Source organism: Theropithecus gelada, chromosome 4 (assembly GCF_003255815.1).
Source record: "Theropithecus gelada isolate Dixy chromosome 4, Tgel_1.0, whole genome shotgun sequence".
Taxonomy (NCBI): Eukaryota; Metazoa; Chordata; class Mammalia; order Primates; family Cercopithecidae; genus Theropithecus; species Theropithecus gelada.
In genome coordinates this window covers 118704040-118719249 of record NC_037671.1, presented here as the reverse complement: position 1 = coordinate 118719249, position 15210 = coordinate 118704040, and the positions used below count along the sequence as shown (strand labels likewise).

At 37.7% G+C, this 15210-nt stretch overlaps 1 long non-coding RNA gene across 1 annotated transcript; it reads left to right on the top strand.

The window, feature by feature from the left end:
• Nucleotides 1-2056: 2056 nt before the first annotated feature.
• LOC112622981 lies at nt 2057-5862 on the top strand. The gene is made up of 2 exons (XR_003119065.1): nt 2057-2139; nt 5623-5862. It is a non-coding gene; the product is annotated as an uncharacterized LOC112622981 (long non-coding RNA).
• Nucleotides 5863-15210: the final 9348 nt, after the last annotated feature.

Below are 15210 nucleotides of genomic sequence, written 5' to 3'. Positions count from 1 at the left end.
GCCACTACAAAAAAAAAAAATAATAAATCCTGAATGCAACCTCCCTCCCTCCCTCCCTCCTTCCCTTCCATTATTGTAGTCATCACTTTTTATCTCCAGTAGTAAAGCAACCAACAAAATTTAGAGTGGCTTGTCATTCATTCACTTTCCATATTTGTGGAGCAAAGGTCTGTCAAAGGTGAGGAATTGTGTCAGCAGCATGTTAAGAGGCAAGACCTGTGCACTTATAAGTAAACATGTGACTGCCAAGGAAACAGATTGACTACACTATTTCTAAAATTGTAAAAATTCTGAGGTTTGGAAGTAGAAAACAAGACTTTTGATGATTGGAAAACTCACACAACTAAATGATTTGTGGACTAATGGGATTTTTCAATGAAAATGCAAAATCGTAAAATATTACTATTAAATGGAGGACTGATGAAAAGCAATTACTGGAATGCAGTGTACTTTAAAAGAGGATTGGATTTCAGAAAAAGGACCATCAGCCAGCCAGGCAGCATCTCTCTTTTTGCTTTGTAATTACAATTTGTAGGCCTTCTGAACAATTGCGTGACCCTTGAGAAAAGAATTAGTGATTGCAATCATAGCCTCCTAATCAAGCGTCTTGAAAGGAGCAATACTTGAAAATCTTCCTCATATACAGGGCATGCCAACTAGTTTTGCAATTTCTCTCTTATATTACTGCTATGATTTACTGTTTGAGGTTTCCTAATAATTCTCTAATTTAATTAAATCAAATATGGAAGTTGAAATAGGAAAGCCAATAATATCATCTGCAGAAAATAGGAGTTATTGGTTTAATTGCTGTCACTTTATATAAAGCTTGAATTCTTACGTAAGTCTATGGGAAACACAAGAATTGTATCAAGGTGAGAGCTTGGTCTGCTCATACATCTAGAAATGAAGAGGCAGGAACAATGCATGTAATCTACTATGAAAAATGAATATGATGTTATTTGGCTGGGTTTCAGATTTGTTTTTGATGGCATGGGTCTTGTTTTCCCTGGTGTAATACCATTTTTTCAAGGGTATTTGTTTTTGGAATCTTGTTAAAGGATAGCTGGCTCTGACATAAACACCCCAACATCTTTCTCTTCTCCTGTGCTTGTAATCAGCCATTATCCAACAGAATTAGAAGAGTAATTTACAGGGATAAGCACCTGTTGTTAGAAGCAGTGTTTTAAATCAGACACAGAGAAAAAATTTAAGGCACAAATGAATTATTCACTCTAAATGATACACAGAGCTGGTTGTAAATTGTAATTTAACAGGTTGTTTTTCTTGAAACATGCTAGGTCTGTTAACTCCTTCATTTAAGAAGGGACTGAGCACCACTGGAAGCTTTCGTGTATTTCTTTGGGTGTCAACTGATTCCATTTCATTCCTAGTTAGGTCTATCATGCTGCCTACATTTTGACATTTCTAGCTTTTATTTCTTTTATACTTGAATTCACTTGAAAATGAAAATATTTTTGTTTAAATACCTGAGCAAATTTACCTTTTTCCTGGATTAGCATAAAGTAGGTCATAACAAAAGCAATAATTGAACAGCATCAAGTTTGAAGGGATGCCAATGATTAAATAGCCAGGTTTCTTTTTTTTCCAATGTAATGTTGGTTTAGTAGCAGGATTTTACTTGGGTAGTGTATTTGTTTGATTTATAGTTTATTAATAGCAGTTTTTTGTTCTTTTACCCTGTTCTTTCCTGGAAGTGTGGGTTTTGTGTGCTTTTTCTGCAGGGAGTACAGGTTTGCTGTGGTTTGGGGATTTGGAAATACGGCACTGAAACAACTGGACTGAGACCACCATTCTAATTTCACTTCAGGCCTTTCTCACATCAGTGGTCAGAATGATTTTTTAGTCACTGCAGTCAGGACTTGAATCCAACTATAGTCTCAGGGGTGAAAAGTCAAGGGGTAATCCATTTAGCCATCCAATTCTCCAGGTAGAACTTTGATAACCATTTCAATTACTTTATTCTCTCCTTCCTTATCCAAGAGTTGCTATACTAAATGTTATATTTGAATCCCCATTATGATTCATGTTTTTCTGGGATTTAAAATTATGGAAATTCTTCAGGTAGAAAATGGGCACATATGGTTATCACAGAAAAGCTGTTTTAAAGCCAGTGTTAAGGTGAGCCGCTGAGATTTTTGCAGAGTTAAAACACTTGGCCTGTGCCTGCAGCTGGAAAAGCGCCATTCCCTCGGACAATGTTAAGTATGAGTTGAGTCAATTTTCAGTTCCTCAAAATTGGAACGAATCCTGCCCTGTTTTCTCTGTCCAAAATGGACAGGATCTGAAATAAGGAAAACTTAGGCCTTTCCATTTTATCTTAACTCATATTCACAACTAAAACTTTGTTATTTTTCCCTATAAGTTTTTCCTTATGACATAAAATGTTTATGTTGGGATAATTGGAGAACTCTGTTAAGCATCATGATAGCTTATTTATGTAAGAGTGGATTTGGTCATAATTCCATCCCTTAAGTGGTTTTAGTTTTTATGTGTTGCATTTCTTTGTAAAATTATTATGAAGGTTTCGGAAGAAATGATTAGTGAGGAAAGATCACATTTTAAGGTCTCTGTTTCCGATTCCTGTAAAGCCTGTTGTTTTTTCTTTAGATTGAAACCTGACTTTACATTGACTCAGGGATCTAAGACAAAGCGGACAGTGTGTTTTTGCCTCTTTCTGTGAAGATGTCTGCTTTATGTATCTTTGCATTGACTGTTAAGATTTAGAGACCCAGGTGGGGTGCGGTGGCTCACGCCTGTAATCCCACCACTATGGGAGACTGAGGCCGGCGGATCACGAGGTCAGGAGATCCAGACTATCATGGCTAACACAGTGAAACCCCGTCTCTACTAAAAATATGAAAAATAAGCCAGACATGGTGGTGGGTGCCTATAGTCCCAGCTACTCAGGAGGCTGAGCCAGGAGAATGACGTGAACTCAGAAGGGGGAGTTTGCAGTGAGCCGAGATTGCGCCACTACACTCTAGCCCGGGCGACAGAGTGAGACTCTGTCTAAAAAAAAAGATTTAGAACACAAATCAAATATCTGGATAATTAAATCCGTATTTAGAAGGCACACATAGATACTCAGTCAATGTTGTTTAAATGGTTGAGAAATGCAAGTGAATGAATGGTGTTTTAAGGTAAGGCACCTAGGCTAGAAGCGCTAATTTTATGAATTCTGCAAGGTATTGACTCTTAATTCCATCATGACTTGATATTGGCTGCCAAAATGATATATGTGCCTCATATCTTCTCACTAAACCACATAATTTTTGTTTTAAAAAGCCAGCACAATCAAGAGAGAGACAATTATATGAAAAGCATTTATTGATGAGAGGAGTAATATATAATAGAAGAGCTGGTTAAGTGCTTCTGAAATGAAAGCCTATTGTTTATGGAAAGATTCTCTTCTTCTTTTACGATTTCAGTTATTTCCAAGTTGACAAATTGTGATCAATACTCTGTTATTGGTCTGATAACTAATGGATGATGGCCTGTCTCTATGAATGGTAAATGCTGGGTGCTAATTAACATTTGTTTTGATTACTTGATATTCAGTTGTCAAAGACAGCTATTATAATGGCATAGGATGTTAGAAAAGGGCTTTTTATTATGGCTTTGATTGTTATCGGAAATGACTTTTTTTGTGTGAAGAGATGCCTGATTCCTGTTACTGCTCACTGTAATATAACTACAGTAGTCTGAGAACTCATCTAAAAGCCTTAAGTATTGCTAATGAATTGTAACTGTGACCTCTCAGCTTCAAGAGAAAGAGGGAAAGGATCTGTAATCAAGGGTGGAGATGGTGAGATTTCTGAATAGGAACTAAATGTGCTAAATGTAATTGACTGATATATCTCTGATTTAATCAAAATTTAAGGAATAGTATGAAGTTTTTAAAGTTTCAGAGATTGTATCATCTACTTTACATTTTTTTTTTTTTTTACATCAGTCTATTCTTTTCCATTCAAGGAGGAAGTTTCACTGGGATTTTAAGACAGGCAGTTATCTGTAAATCCAGAGTCACCATTGTAGACTTAATATATTTTCTAGAAAAACCAGATAGTTGATGTATTTTTCAAGCTTGAAACTTCCTTATCTGTTTTCATATGTTCAAGGAGTACTACAATTAAGTGGAAAGTGTGTCAGCTCTGGATTTAGACAGGTTTGGCTTCAAATCCTAGCTTCAAAACCTGCTCCTTAGCAGTGCAACCTTGAGCATCATTTTAAAGGCTCTTTTCTCATCTGTAAAATGTGACTAATATTATATGTCTAGGTGGGTAGCTGTGATGATTAATGAGATCATACGTATTAAGATCCTACCATAATACTTGGCACAGTTAAGAGACTGGAGCCAGATTGGCTGTCTCCAAATCTAGGCTGTGCCGCCTGCTAGCAGTGTGACATCAGGCAGGTTATACAACGTTTGTGTGTCTCTGTTTCCTCATCAGTGAAGCAAAGATAGTAGTATTATCAATCTCATTCAGTGTTGTTGCACAGACTAAATGAGTTGATAATGTAAGGTGCAAAGAACGATGCCTGGCACATAGTATGTGTTACGTGTGAAGCGTTCGCTGTAATTATTAGTGTAACAATAATAAGTTCTCAAGAAATGATAGCCATTTTACATCCTTTCTTTTCTTTAAAATACTATCTAAAGCTTTCTCCTTAGTTTGATATGTAATGTTTGAAAAATCGTAAATCGAGAAAAGTCTTTCTTTCCATAATGATAATTTGTACAATTATATATAACTTATACAGATTATTTACACAGCCCACATTCATTGAATAGCTACTAAATGCAGTGTAACTCAGGAGAGTGAACATATGGACTTAGATGGGCACAGGGAAGCAAGAGATTACTATATTCATGTACCAACTATTTACGTAGACTTTCTTGAGAGCATGTTCTGATGGGCTTGGGCATTGGGGATGATAGCTCACAAGGGCATTTCAGAGAGGCTGAAATTTTCGTATTTTGACCAAGGAAAACCTAAGTATGTTATATGCAAAAATGAATCTTTAAGCATGTGTCTTAGCATTTAGTCTCAAAACTGAATTTCTCTTCTATGACTTAGTTTTCATTCTTCAAGGGGCCATGATATCCCTTGAAGATGCAAATTTTAATCTGGGACCTATTCTTAAACTTTGATTTTATATTGCTAACAGATAAATACAAGATGTGTTTGGAGGTATTTATATTTATTCATATTAACTACAGAATGACCAGTCTTATTTGGGCTTTGACTTCTTTATGAATATAGTAGTGTTATTAAAAAACAAAGATAAATCAACATTTCAGTACAAATGAAAATGAGGAGATTGATTTATGATTGGGTTAACTTTGCAATGCATGTATATTATATACATGCATATTATGTATATTATATACATTATAGTGTATTATATGTTACATATGTGTTCTACTATACATACATATATAGTAATGTATTTTTTTTATCAAGGTCTTTTATACTTGACAGCATGTCCCTCCCATCCTCGGGAAGGGTGAGTTTTCAGTTCCCCCTTCACTGTGCTTTTTCAGTATGATTTCACTGGGCAACACTTAATTAAACTTCATTTCCTCTTTTTACGCTCCAGGTATTATTATGCCGCTCCCTTCAAGAAGTAATTTGCGTGCTGTTTATTGGAGCTTTGAATTTAATCATCTCAATCCCACGCTATTGCAGGATGACTATAAGAAGATGTATTGACATTTCTTTGGACACATTATTTTGCCTCCATTGTGTGTTGTTTTGCCAGAATACTGAAGGCAATGTTTGTATGATGGCACATCCAAATAAAAAGCATGTCCTCCTTTTGGGATAGTGATCCATTTAAGTTATTTGTTTCAGTGCATGTCCTTAGAGCTGAAGTTTTAAAATAAGAGTAATCCTGGAAAAGATGTTTAAAGTACCACAAAGGATAGGCTTGGAAAGGAAACAAAGATTGAGGGCTTTTTTTGCCCCTGGGCTGGAATAGAATGGAGTATTAAACATCCCAAGTCTCCCAGCCAGCCTCTCCTATGTTTTATATATATATATATTACATACACATGCACACCTTTCAAATTTCAGTCTTACAGTGTATATAAATGTGTATACTTACGTTCTCTGAACAAGCCAGGACATTGGTTATTTCCTAATCTAGTCTCCAGAAGAGAAAAAAGAAAAACATACAGAAAGGAATGTGTATGTTAAGGAGGATAAAGAGAGAGGGGTTATGATATGATCAAAATAATAATAGCTAAGATCTTTTGAGATTTTATTATTGTAACCAGCTACAGTTCAGCTGCTCACCACTCAGAGACCGAAAACACGAGAAGCAAGGCATGATGAAAGGAAAGGAAGGCAACTTTATTGATCAAATGCCAGCAGATGGGAGATGGTCGGGCTTCTGCCTCAAAGAAACCATCTCTGCCTTTTGGGATGAGTGAAGGGGTTTTGGCAGGAGAAGGTATGGGAAATATATGGTAGTGGTGCAGGAAGGCGCAGGTCTGCATGTCTAGTTCCAGTGTTTATCTTGAGCAATTGCCTGTTGGGTTGGTGTCATCCTGACTGGGGCTGGATAGTGGTGGGCTAACTATTCATACTCCTCCCAAGTGGGTGGATTCTGCAGCTTGGTCTCTTTACCTGTTTCGCTTCAAAATTGGTCTCTGGAATTTCTAAGCAAGCACATAATTAGATAGGCAAGCACTGTGCGCAGAAGTTCCTGGTGTGAAAGGGAGAAATTAAGAGTTTCAAAGTATGTTTCAAGGTTGAAAGCAAGAAAGGAGAAAAATGTTTTCAAATGCATGTTGAGGCTGGAATACTTGGCTTCATTATGAGCTTGTTATTCTAAATATTTTATATAAATTAGTGATTGTAGTTTTGAATATTTTCATAGCAGAGGGTGGAGTAATTGACATAGGGGCCTGAAAAATGCACGCAGATGTCTATCTGCAAGTTTTACAGACTAAGAGTTCACAAGGCTCAAACAAGGTAATGCGTGGGATGAAAAACCATAAACTGAGCACAGAGACCTGTCCGGCCACCCCTGACTGTGGCTGACTGCCCACAGTTGGTACAACTTCCAAGTTTTAAAGAGAAGCCATTAATCTGGATATTTATATGTGAAGTCTCTTTGAATTTCTGGGAAATAATTCAAAACCTTTTCCTTGACATATTTTGAAAAGCACACCACACACCCCCGCCCACGAGCAGGCCTCATCCTGTGGGCCACCTGCCGGTTTAAGAGACTTACAAAGTCAGCCTGGAGCCCGTGAGAAAACCCGGAGGGGCAAACTGAGATCCTCGGTGGTTTCATCAATGGTTTCCTCGGGAGATCACCTGACCATTTAAAAGCTCTGCCTGTTTAGGATGGTGTTTAGGAAAAAGCATCACAGTAATCAAGGCAGGTTTCCCTTCAGACAGAGCAGGGCAGTGTTTCTGGTTCTGTTTTCCTTGAACCTAGTCAAACATGCATGAATCCAAAACTTGAGTGGCTCTGCGCTACTAAAGCCCTGGATCCTAGTTTTATTTTTTGCCAAAGAATATTTGAATAGAAACTGACTTAATACACTATAAATAGTATCAATTTTTGGCCAAGCACAGTGGCTCACACCTGTAATCCTAGCACCTTGGGAGGCCCAGGCAGGAGGATCATTTGAGCCCAGGAGTTTGAGATCAGCCGGGTAACATAGTGAGACTTCATTTCTACCGAAAATAAAAACAAAATTAGCCAGGCATAGTGGTGCCTGTAGTCCCAGCTACCTGGGAAGCTGAGGTGGGAAGATTGCCTAAGCCAGGAGTTCAAGGCTGCAATGATCAGAGATCTCACCACTGCACTCCAGCCTGGGTCACAGAGTGAGACCCTGTCTCAAAACAAAAACAAAAATAGTACCAATTTTTTAGATCAATGGGCAGAGATTTTTAGTACTGTCACTCTTTTTTCTGGAAAAAGAGAAAATTGGTGATTTACTAGTCAAATAGATGCAGAGTCATTTTTGAATAGGCAGTTATTTATATTAGTTATTCACATTAATTAAATACATTATTTTAAATTATGTATACTTTTTTATTTTATTTTTATTTTTTTTTTTTATTTTATTTTTCTGAGATGGAGTCTTTCTCTGTCACCCAGGCTGGAGTGCAGTGGCACAATATCAGTTCACTGCAACCTCTGCCTCCCAGGTTCAAGCAATTCTCCTGTCTCAGCCTCCCAAATAGCTGAGACTACAGGCTCATGCCACCATGCCTGGCCAATTTTTGTATTTTTAGTGGAGACGGAGTTTCACCATGTTGACCAGGCTGATCTCTAACTCCTGACCTTGTGATCTGCCTGTCTCAGCCTCCCAAAGTGCTGGGATTACAGGCATGAGCCATCACACCTGACCAATTTATACTATTTTAAATTATTCACATTATCCATTATTATATTATTCAGATTTATTACATTATGACTTGCTTCATTTTAAACTTTTCCTTTGTCATGCAATGCTGCCTCTTTAAAATAAGTAAGCTACCCCGAGATATGCATCAGAAACAATGGGATGGTTCTCTACTGCTCAGATATCTAGAGGTGAGAGCTACACATGAGTATTTTGAAAAACGTTCCTATGAAATATAAAAGTGCCTTTCTGAAGATAACACTAGGCCAGATGAGCTTTCGGCTGTGTTTGAATTGATTTCCCACTACATTTCTTTCTTTATCTTAAACCTGAATTTCACTACAAGTTACCTACGCATAGGATTCCAATGTGAACAGATGCTTCATTTTAGCTAAAACAGAACTTCCTTTCAGTGAAGACGTGTGCCTCCACTCCCTCTTTGTGGCACAATGGGCTGACATTTTTGGATCACAGGTCACACAGGCCTAACCTTGCCATACTATTCCTTCACCTTTCTGGAATTCAACTCTTGCTTCAGAATGTATTATCAGATGTACAAATGAAAGCAAGAAAAACTAGGCCATTCTTAAAATGCTCCTTTTTCCCTAAACACCTAGTTGAATTTTTTAAATAAAAGAAATATGAATATATAAATAAGTAAACAAGATCAAATGAATCACATAATGTACTGTGTGACCCTTCCTGTCTATATGGGAATTTTTAGCATCAAGGCTAAACATACACATGAGGCTTCCTTAACTTCTGACCAATCCTCTGTGTTGTTGTGTCCTAGTTAACTGCCAAAGCAGTTGGCATTACTAGGAGAAATCTGACATGACCTTAATGCACAGGCTGGGTTTCAGAATTGACTGTGTTAAATGTGCTGTTTAATTTTAAAAACAAGAGTCGTTTTTCTTGAGGTATACATTCAAGTATTCACCGTGGAATGGCGTCTCTGGTATTGTGTCTCAGATACTTCTTGAAAGGCAAGTCAAAGTCCTGGCTTTACAGTAAGACATATGGATATTAGATCTACTAGAGGTAAAGAGATGAAACCTTGCTTTTCAAACCAGGGGTTTGAGAAACCCAAGAATGAGCTCCCCAGGGGAGACGTTTTTCTTTGCTGGGAGTCTCCGGACCGTGCCAAGTCCCTGACGCCTTGGACATACAATGACCCTTGGACCAGCCACCCTCTCCCAGGGTTCTTTGTTGCCCTGGGGCTCTTTGACTAATCATTCAAAATTTTCTTGAATTTCACATTTGTTTGCTGGGGGTCTAAGGGTTTTACTCAATTGAGCAATTACTTCAGCATGTAACATGTTGGTTTTATTAGTACTAGCGTATTCTGAACTGTTGAAGTGTATCTGTTTTCAAAATACATTGCATGAGGATTAACATAAAAAGGCAAACAGAAATGGTGCTTTCCTGTGAATGTTGGTTTTGAATGACGAGTGTGTTTTCTGTCCATGATGAAGCTCATATGTGTTGTTGGCAGGTATCCCGTGCGCCATTTCCAAGGGTAGGAACAGTACAGGGCTTCTGATCCCAACCCTACAGAAGGGAAAGTGGTGAAGAACCTTGCATATATGGAAAAACAGGTGGAGTGTGGTCTGAACTTGAGGGTAGTGTGTTACCATGAAACACAATTCTTCTTTGGGTATGTGTGCATGGGGCCTTCCTTCTCTGCTCTTTTCTTTCACATTTTCAAAACTCATAATGCTGCCATTTCTTTGAAGAGGTTTAGAAGTGTTCATATTAGGCACCTCAAAACTAGGTCCCACCCATGTCTGTTTCCCCTCTGTGTGTTTATATAAGAAATAAATAAAAAAGTTTCACGATCTCTAGTTTGCAACCCATATTCAACATGCAAAGACTGACAATATTGTTGAAATATCCAAAACCTAAGAAATTATTTTAGTCAGTGACCGTGGCCTGTTTGTGTCATGAATGTCCTTTGAAAAAAATATGAGTTTTATATATGCAAAAATGTAATAACAAAATTGTGATAGCATTATAAAACAGTTGCAGGCTGGTTTTGTCTGGCCTAAGTGGTCTTTTGCCCTGAGCATGTTCACTAGCGTGTGTGTGTGTGTGTGTGTGTGTATGTGTGTGTGTATGCGTGAGTGCTTTTTTTCCTTTGTGTGCAGTGGAAGTTGCCTGCTGTGGGCCTCTGGGTCACTTTGGGTGTTTGATTGTTGAATTGAAATGATTCTTTGCCTTGTACTGCAGAAATAACTGGTAATAATCTTCACGTGACCTGCATGTTTTAAGAAAATTATCCTGGGGCTATCCTGGTAGGATATACGTACCATGCAGTTTCTATGATATGTAAAATTTTTATCAGATGAAAACAAAAAAATCATATCAGGAAAACATTTCATTCCTTATTTTAGAGCTAGAATGGACTTTGACTTTTCTTCATGCTTATTTATCTGAGAAAGCATTAGGTGGACTCTGAAGGAGGTGTTTGCCTTTCTCCATGGGCTGATGGGGGCAGTACTCTATCCAGTTAAGAACTAATGAAGTTGGACAGTTGGACATTGGAATGTAACAGAGGCTTCCAGAAGATCAAGATAATGAGGTTTCTCCTTGATCACCTTTGCAGGGTTTTTTAAAGGACAAATGAGCAACTAAAAATGATTTTCCCTCTTCAGGAAGGAATTAACTTCTTATTTATTATTTTCCTAAAGAAAAAGTACAAGTAGAAAAATAATAAATGATTAATTTTACTTGTTGTACATAGAGGCTATCACTGTGTGGTGCTCTCTTTATATGTGAAAGTGTATTTGAAAAAAATCTTCAAATGTGGAGGTAGAAGAAGGTGACTGTTCTTTAAGTTGTTGTATTACTGTATAAATTTGAAGGGAATTTTAAAAGAACACCATATATTCCATTATTTTGACAGCCCATCAATTTATGAAAGTAATCTGAGCACATACTTCAATTTATTAGAGATAATTGTTCTGGGAATGCTAACACCCAAGCTCAATAAGATCAATAATAAGTTTGTACCTGAATTTGGGGTTATGGTTTAACTTTAATCCAGTCTATTTAACAACTCCTCAACTATTTGCATACTATAAATTGTTTGTATTAAATATATTAAATAGGAAATATATCTTCTAAAGTTCAATCATTTTATTTGAAGCAAATGCACATAATTTTGACTGATATTGATTATCTGCTTTTTCATCTCTTGACTGTTTTAACACAATGTTTTATGTATTTTTATCAGATGATAATTGTGATCTCTTTAATTAATCCAGTTAACCCATCCTGCAATTAATTCACAATAGGCATTTTAGTTGTGACTCAGAGTCCCCGCTTAGTAAATGTTTGTTAATTCATAAGTAATTTTCGTGACTGAATGCTGGAGAAAAACTGCCCAAAGATTTGGGACTTAATAGAGTCTGTCGACTGCATTCTTAACTGGTGTGGTTTATTATAAGGTGAAATTTATAAAAAGGGATTTCACAGTTAGCCCTTGAAATGGCTCTCTGGGTGGGGTTCATGTTTAGTGTTTATTAAATGCTCACTGTATATCAAGAAAACAGAGGCTTAGTACCCTGCTCAGAGTCACATAACTAGTCACATGAGTAGTCCGTATGTGGAATAGTCAGACTCAAAACCCAAGTCTAGTGCCTTTTCAGCTGTACAGCACTGACTGCAAAAAATGGTTAGATCAAGTGAACATTTAATATTCTTTCAATCTTAGTTTCTCAATAGAGCTGTCTGCCTATTTACTAGCTGTGTGACCTTAGGTAAGTTACTTAACCTCTCTGAGTCTTAGACATCACATATATAAAAAGAAGATATTATTATGGTAATTAAATGAACTAATATTTGTGAAGAAATGAGAATAGTTCCTGAGACATAGTAAATACTAAATACATACTTATCTAAGTAAAATAAATATAACTATTTCTCAAGTAAATTTTTTATACGAGGATAAAAGTGTAACAAATGATAACAAGCAGAAAATTACTCTTGAGCTAAAGAGAGGAAAGTAGAATTGCTTATACTGAAAGAGAAATGATTTTTATATAGCTCACAGGATTCTGTGGGAAATTAGATCAATGAAAACAAATGACCTTGTTTCTTCAACCAAAAAATCTGTAAGGGAGAAACAAGGAAGGAAAAGGGGAAGGCTGTGGATTAAAAGAGACCCAGGCTGGGTGCAGTGGCTCATGCCTGTAATCCCAGCACTTTGGGAGACCAAGGCGGGCAAAACACCTGAGGTCAGGAGTTTGAGACCAGCTTGGCCAACACGGTGAAACCCCATCTCTACTAAGAATACAAAATTTAGCTGGGTGTGGTGGCATGTGCCTGTAATCCCTGCTACTTGGGAGGCTGAGGCAGGAGAATCACTTGAACCTGGAAAGAGGAGGTTTCTGTGAGCTGAGATCGCACCACTGCACTCCAGCCTGGGCAACAGAGTGAGACTCTGTCTCACAATAAATAAATAAGTAAGTAAAATAAATAAAAGAGACCCAACAATCACTGGATGTGAGGCTTGCTTGGATCCTACTGTAACTAAACTGTAACAAAAACAATTATAAGATGGTAGAGAAATAGAGGCATCAATTGTATATTTGATAATATCAAGCAGTTACAATTAAAATTTTTAAGTGTGATAATAGTATTCTTGTGATTTTTAAAAACAAAATTCCTCTATTTTAGAGAGATATACACAAATATTTACACGTGAAATTATGCCTAGAATTTGATCAAAATAACTGTGTGTGCGTGTGTGTGTGACTACAGATGAAATATGTCAAATATTGAAGCTGGGAGATGGGTATGTGAAGATTTAGTCTGCCATTCTTTCTATAATACTTTTCTATATGTTTGAAAATTTCCATAGTAAAATAAATTTAATGGAAAAAAAGAAAAAATATCCGTACTGGAAAAACTATTATCAGAGTTCTTGATAATGATATCTGATATTTACAGAGTGCTTTAGATGAATTGTCTCAATCTTTACAACAACTTGATGAAGTAGGTCCGATTATTATACCCATTTAACAGATGATAATATGGGCCCGATCTTTGCTCTTCAGCAGTCTGTCTTCCAGAGGGGATAGATGTCTGCATCAGACAAATCTGCTCCTGAGAACTGCTGTCTATGCAGAGTGGGTAAACCAGGAGAGTGCCATTCTCACAAACAGTGTTTTTACAAAGTGCACGCTGTCCAAGTGCATTACATGTTAATTACACCCACCTTGTGTCTCACTAGTGATTTAGGAGAGTAGGCCAGGCATTGTGAAAAGCTCCTGTACTAGCCGTGTGCCTCTGGGAAAGTTTCTTTCTTTCTTTCTTTTTTTTTTTTTTTAAACAGGATTTCCCTCTATCACCTAGGCTGGAGTATGGTGATGGGAACAAGGCTTACCGCAGCCTCCACCTCACAGGCTTATTACAGGCATGCGCCACCACACCCGGCTAATTTTGGTATTTTTAGTAGAGACAGGGTTTCACTATGTTGACCAGGCTGAGCTCAAACTCCTGGCCTCAAGTCATCTGCCCACTTCGGCCTCCCGGAGTGCTGGGATTACAGGCATGACGCGCCATATCCAGCCAGCAAGTTACTTTCTTTTTCTGAGCTTCAATTTGCCTGTAAAAATTACTCTTTCTGTCCCTATTTCACTGGATGGTTGTGATGATGAGTAGTTTGAAGACAGCGACCCTTGAAGGGATCAGACAAAGAAGGTGACTCCTCTGGATCCTCAGTGCTGGGCACAGAATGAATGTTTAGAACTGTATCTTTCATGATTGCCTCCCTCCCTTCCTCCTCTTTTGAGTGGAGTGAAAAATTTGAAGCTGTCTCCTAGGCTGCTCAGACTCCCTGAGGCCTTGGTGTCCTGTATTCAAGGATGGCTGTGAATGAGTAAAACAGTATAGGTGAAGTGACCTGGGACCTCCTTGACCTGGGACTTCCTCTGTTGTGTGTTGATTGCACACACCCATGCTGGATTATTTCTAAGGCCTTAGTGGTTCAAGTTTACAGATTTTATGGTACTTACTTTCCATTTCACTTTCACATACTTTGTCAAGGAGAATAATCTGTAGACTAGAAATACCAAAATAATTAGAAAGTGGAAGTCCAAGATGAGAAAGCAGTGTGAGAGAGCACATGAATTTAGTTAAATGAGGTCAAAGGATACTGAAAAGGCTTACAAATATGTCTTCATAGTCAGTCCGATGTCTTCAAGAAACTATCATGGAAGATCTTAGAAGACGTCTAATGAACCAAAAGTCGGCAGAGGTGGATTTCAAAAACTATGGGTTGGTACTCAGTGTGCATAGTGGTAGCCTGGAATCAAGGACTAGTACATTTTACTAATGTACATTTACATCTAATGTACATTTACATCTAGAATGTAAAGCAGGGGTCACTAGACGGCAGCCTGGATTTGCCAAAAATAAGGCATCCAAAAATAGATTCATTTTCTTTATGATGGGGTTGAGACTAGGTCATGGGCTGCAACACATGGGACTCTATCAGGATTTCAAAGGTTCAAGTAACACAACCCCTCAATCTACCCATAAGGACCATGTTCAGTAACAGTCACAGCCTGTTAAATATCATGTCAAAAGAAAGGCCTGCTCTTCTCTGGGTACCAATGTTTTAGAGGGATGCTGACACTGAAGATGATGTCAAGTCTGGAAATTAGGAAGTAGTTGAATGGGTCAGGGATGTTTGCGGGAAGAAAAGAATCCCTGTGGCACATGTGAGCATTGTCTTACAACATTTGAATATGAGGAAAAAGAGGTGTTTCCTTATCTATGTTTTTTGGGAAATGCTCCCGCAGGGATTGCTAGGA